Source organism: Lepidochelys olivacea (assembly GCF_965140295.1).
Source record: "Lepidochelys olivacea isolate rLepOli2 genome assembly, chromosome: 1".
Classification (NCBI taxonomy): domain Eukaryota; kingdom Metazoa; phylum Chordata; order Testudines; family Cheloniidae; genus Lepidochelys; species Lepidochelys olivacea.
This window is the reverse complement of record NC_140411.1, coordinates 274,822,531-274,829,045: the sequence shown is the minus strand read 5'-3', so window position 1 is coordinate 274,829,045 and position 6,515 is coordinate 274,822,531.

The window sequence follows — 6,515 nt, the reverse complement described above, 5'->3', positions numbered from 1 at the left end:
AGTCAGAGAACTGAAACTCAGACGTCTTCTAATGGAGAAATCATTGCACTTGGCATCCGACACCAGACAGCCAACTTCCTCTGGACACTGGTCTCCGATGACCCCTTCTGAAAAACAGATTTCCCCTCCTCACAGAGGAAGGCTCCATCCTCTAGAAAAGCAGCAAGGAAATGGGCATCACCTTCTCCTCTGAAAGAGCCACCAAAAAAGAATGTCTCCAGCTCATTCTATGTCCTTGGTACCAACTGTGCCACACTAAGTACATACAAGGCACTGGGATCCTCCAGTACCATGCATACCGAGAAAGCTAATGACCCCAAGCAGGCAGGCTTGAAGTTGAGAGCCAAAGGGAAGCCTATCTCCACCACGGTACTGACGGAGCCACCTAAACATGTGGCACTGATGGACTCTCCACAGGCTACAGCGCCACCTTCAGCTCTCATAGCTGAGAGTGCTCAGACGTTAGCACCAATGCCTACAATTACAACGGCACCATCAGCACTGATCGCCTCCAGTTCCTTCACCACAAAGACTTACTTGTCTCATCAACACCAGACTCACCACTCTTCGGCACCAGTGTTACTCCAGTATGCACAGTACCATGTCAACCCACCTTGTCTCTGTCCCCTCCATTTCCAGCAAGGATGAAGATGATGACAAGGAGGGTGCTTACTCACCACACCACTTCTCTCCCATCCAAACTAGTTGGACATTAGGTCCACCTGTACAGCCCGAATATCACCACAAAGCTGACACCCAGACATGGTATGGGCAACTATGGATTACACCACCTATCCTATTCCCTACTGGGACCCCTGGAGGGCATACAGGAGACAATACCCAGGCCCCTGAGCTCCTACAGAGTGAGGAATAGATCTCTCCCACCACCCTTTGTGGCTGCACCATCAAAGCCCCCTGAGGAGAGTTTTGAAGAACAGAAAGAGACCCTGGTACAAGAAACTACCCCAGCAAACAACATTTCCTCTTCTTCCCCAGATGAGGCCATAATGCCTCCACCACCCACAATTGCAAATGATTTCAAACACTTCCAGGAGCTGTTCAAAAGAATTGCTGATTCCCTAGAGGAGGTTCCAGAGTCCCAACATAAATTACTAGACATTCTGCAAATCTGCAAACATCATCTTCATCAAAGATGGCACTTCCAGTAAATAAACCACTTATGGAACTGGCTAAAAACATATGGCAGATCCTGGCAACAATCCCACTTACTTGCAAGAGAGCAGACAAAAAAATATTACATCTCCTCAAAGGGGATAGACTTTTTATTTTCTTACCCTGCACCAAACGTATTAGTGGTTGACACCATCAGTGAACAAGGCAGACAACACCACTCCAGATCCACCCCCTGTGACAAAGAGTGGAAATGGTTAGCCCTCTTTGGCTGCAAAGCCTATTCATCGGATGCTTTTCAATTTCTGATTCCCATTTATGCTGCATTGATGGTGAAATATGACTATATAAATTATTCTAAACTGTCAGACTTTATTGAACACATACCAGAGGACAAAAGGGAACAATTCAAAGAGATCATCGTGGAGGGCCATCTCCTAGCTAGAACTGCCTTACAGGCATCTCTAGATGTGGCAGACATGGCGGAATGTTCCCCAGCTACAGCCATAGTTATGTGTCGGGCTTCGTGGCTTCACCTATCCAGCTCCCCAAGAGAGGTACAATCAACTGTGGAGGATCTCCCCTTTAACTGTCAGAAGTTGTTCGCTGTCAAGACCAACAAGTCCCTTCATACCTTGAAGGCCTCTAGGGCGACCCTTCGCTCCCTTGTCATATTCACACCTGCACAGAGAAAAAAACAGAAATACTCTTCAACCCAGTGTGCAAGATCTGTTCCATATGCCCAACAATAGAGACAATATGATACACAAAGCACAGACAGAGACCTCCAAGGCATCAACCACTTTCGGCTCAATCACTGGCATCCCAGCAACCCTCTTCAAAGCAACAATTTTGAGGGTTTCATCAAAGACCCAAGAGACCTCCCCCATTCCTCAATGCTGACACCATTACTGATCATCCCCCATTTTGGACACCATCTGACCCTTTTCTACTCAATGTGGAAGACCATCACCATGGACAAATGGGTTCTTTGATACCATTCACCTCCATCCTCCCTCCCTGTCCCTCTTCAGGGACCCCTCTCATGAGCACCGTCTACAGCAAGAAGTAAACCACTTCTTACATTTGAGCGCTTTGGAACCTGTACCATCACAACACAGAGGGAAGGGTTTTTATTCTCACTGCTTCTGAACCCAGAAAAAGTATGGAGGATGGGAGACCTATTCTCAACCTCAGAAAACTCAATAAATTCATAAGAGTCCAGTGGTTCAGGACGGTCACATTAGCAACAAAAATACCAGCACTGGAACAGGGGAGACTGGTTCTAGGCCCTCGACCTTCAAGATACCTATTTCCATGTAACCATACATCCCACTCACAGGAGCTTCCTCAGATTTACTCTGGGGACAGAACATTTCAGTTTTTTGACAGCACTGCAGATGTTCTCCAATATTTTTGCAGTAGGGACAACATACCTCCACAAGCAGGCGGTAATAATATTTCCCTATCTGGATGATTATCTACTAAAGGTCCCCACCCAGGAAGATGCCTTGGATATTACTCACAAGTCAATCTCCATATTTTCATGGCTGGGACTGCAAATAAATATACAAAAATAAACACTGACACCCATATGAAACTGGACTTCATTGGGGCCCAGCTCGATGCCCTGGAGGCCAAAGCATCACTACCACCAAACAGATTAATCACAGTAGTCAATCTGATCTCAACAGTACTGAACAGCTCACAGATATCTGCAAGGACCTGTCTGCAACTGTTAGATCATATAGTGGTATGACATACAAGGCTTCACATGTGCTGCATTCAGGCTGGCATGGTGTTCCTTGTCTCTGTTTGCCAAAATCTGGGAATGGGCAACAGAGGATGGATCACTTGATGCTTATCTGTTCTGTTCATACCCTCTGAAGCACCTGGCTTTGGCCACTGTCAGAAGACAGGATACTGGGCTAGATGTACCTTTAGTCTGACCCAGCATGGCTGTTCTTGTGTTCTAAGTCATCTTGGTAGCCCCACGTGGCCCAGGCTAACTTGGTACTCGTACCTGTTGAGGATGGTGGTATGTACACTGTGCATTCTTCCCCTTCTGCCAAACCTTCTGTCATAGGATGCCAGAGAGGTTTAACACCCAAACCTGGAGAGGCTTCACCTGAGAGCATGGCTCCACCATGGTTCCATCATGACAAAATGACCTGCTCGGAAGATGTGAAAGACATATTAAACAGCAGAAGGACAACCACACATAATGCTTGCTTGCTGTGACAGGGTCAGGCCAGATGGCTACAGGAGAGTGATGGAAGGCAGATATATTAGCCCCAGATTAAGCAGGTCCCTTTTCCCTGGGTAAAGTAACAGGTGGTTCCAGAACAATCAGGAACTTGCTGGAACCAATTAAGGCAGGCAGGCTAATTAGGACACCTGGAACCAATTAAGAAGCTGCTAGAATCAATTAAGACAGGCAGGCTAATCAGTGCACCTGGTTTAAAAAGGACCTCACTTCAGTCAGTGAGGGGCGCGCAAGGAGTGGGAAGTGAGAGTGTGTGCTGCTGGAGGACTGAGGAATACAAATGCTATCTGGCATCAGGAGGAAGGTCCTGTGGTGAGGATAAAGAAGGTGTTGTGAGGAGGCCATGAGAAAGTAGCCCAGGGAGTTGTAGCTGTTACACAGCTGTTACAGGAAACACTGTAGACAGCTCTGATCCACAGGGCCCTGGGCTGGAACCCGGAGTAGAGGGCGGACCGAGGTTCTCCCCATCCCGCCCCCTCATTGGGTACAAGAGGAGTTGACCTGGACTGTGGGTTGCACCAGAGGGGAATGTTCCTGCCATGTCCCCGACCCACTAGGTGGATCAACAGAGATTGCAGGGATTGTTCTCCTCTCTTCTCCCCATGCTGGCCAGTGATGAGATTAGCTGAGTGAAGAGCAGGGTTTGAGCCACTAGCCAAAGTGGCCAAACTGAGGGCTGCTGTTAATCTCTGAGGTGAGCAAATCCGCCAATAAGCGCAGGACACACCAAGGCAGAGGAGGAACTTTGTCACATTGCATAAATGGAAGAGATTCACTGCTAGAACAAACAAGCCAGGGCCATTACCGCCTACTTACCAATAATATTAGAATACATTTTGGAGTTGAAGAAACCTAGCCTATCACTTAGCTCAATCAGAGTCCACCCAACAGCTATTACCACTTTTCATCACAAGGTGGATGGAATATCTATATTTGCCCATCATATCATGAAACACTTTCTTAAGGGTATCAGAAACATCTATCCCAAAATACAAGTCCCTTACCTTGGGACTTGAACCTGGTACTACACTGTTTTACTAGGCCTCCATTCGAACTATTAGCAACTGCTCTCTGATATATCTCTCAGTAAAGGTGGCCTTCCTCGTCACTATCATGTCTGCCTGCTGAATGGGCGAGCCAGAGGCCCTTATGTCACATCCACCATATACCATCTTTTTCAAGAACAAGGTCACCCTAAGACCTCATCCTAAATTTTTATCCAAAATACCTTCTTCTTTCCACTTGAACCAACCAATCCCCCTTCCCTTGTTCTTCCCTAAACCTCATGGGAGAAAATGGGACTCAATACTACATGCTCTAGACATCAGACATACACTAGTGTTCTACCTTGAAAGAACTAAACCCTTCAGGAAGTCACCAAGGCTCTTTATTTCAACCTCTGAATGATTTATGGTTCCGCTATATCCAAACAGACTATCTAAATAGATTTCTGGGTGCATCAACCTTTGTTACCATCAGAAGGATCTACAACCCCCAACAGGGATTTGAACCCACTCCACCAGACCCTTGTAAACTTCAATAGCCTTTCTAAACAGACTACTGATCATGGACATATGCAAAGTTGCTACCTGGGCGTCAGCACACATGTTCACAGAACACAGGCAATTGTCTGGGGCTCAAGATCGGACCTGTTGTTAGGACAAACGGTATTATCATCAGTCATTCATGCAACCTCCAAAGCCTCTTCCGTCCAACGAGGGGCACTGTTCTAGTCACCTAAAGCGGAGTGCCCACAGGAACACTCCTCAAAGAAGAGAAGGTTACTCACCCTGTGTAGTAACTGAGATTCTTCAAGATGGGTGTCCCTGTGGGTGCTCCACTACCCAGCCTCCTCCTTTCTACTTTGGAGTTCAGTCTACAGACTCTGTCATAGAGAAGGAACTGAGGTGGGTCTGGTCACGCAGTGCAAGACCCGAGGAGAGTGCATGCGCAACCCATACGAGCACTGCTGCTGAAATTCTCCAATCAAAGGCGCAAGGACGCACATTCGCCTGAAGTGGAGCACCCACAGGGACACCCATCTCAAAGAACCTCAGTTACTGTATGGGGTGAGTAACTTTCTCTTCTGTGGAATACCACCATTCATGGATGTATTATTGCATATCTTCATTTTTTAAAGATTCCTTAGCAGCAGAAATCAAAGCTCTTGAGGAGTATCCTCCCCAGAGGAACTGCAGACCCTTACTCCTTAAAATACAAGGTCAATAAGCATCAGATGGAGAGGGCAAAATTTCCCCTATTTTGCTTAAAGAAGGATTATTGGGAATCGTGTGAAAAGTCAGCAAACTGTTGACTTATAGATTGAAACAAAAAGTTAATCAGAATAAAATTGCTGCTATTTTGGTAGCAATAACAAAGTACACACAACACAACTGTTACCCTTCCAAGGGATTCACTATGGTAGGGTGTTCTCAGGAATTCCCTGTGGGAAGGGCATCTCCATCTGATAAGTGATTGACACAAGTAGTTCAAACACACAATGCCTTTTATTAACACAAGAATCTTTATTGCAGTAAGCTAGAAGCAAATCACAATTATATACAATCAGAGGTGATGCTGAATGGGCAGCATGACCATTCCACTTCCAATGGCCAATCGTCCATGGATCATCTTGGGAGAATGATTTGTGACAGCAGCTCTTGCTAGCAGTTCTTAAACTGCATCTTCTCTCTCTCTCTCTCTCTCGTTTCCTTGCTCTTGTTTATCTTTATAGATAAGACTTTGGACGTGTGCCAACACTGCGGTTAAGCACTTGCTGCTGCACTCAATTTCATGACCTGCTGCCTTATCACCGTTATTTTTCGCAGAAATTGTTGTTTTTCTGCTACAACTTGATGTCTATATGATCTGCCCACTTTTAGTTAATGGTGGTAAGGGTTTAAAAATGGAATAACTCTTGCTTTCCTCTATCAGTCCCCTTCTTGATGGTTGATTATATTTACATTTACTCAACCATCACCTCCTAGTGAGTTCAGTGGGTGTTTGGCTTTGTCCAGCATTGGCTCAAGGCTCTCATAGGGACCGAGCAGATATTTCTTCTTGTCAGCACGATACCTCACTACCCCCAACCTTGCCCTATCAGGGCTGCATATTCTTC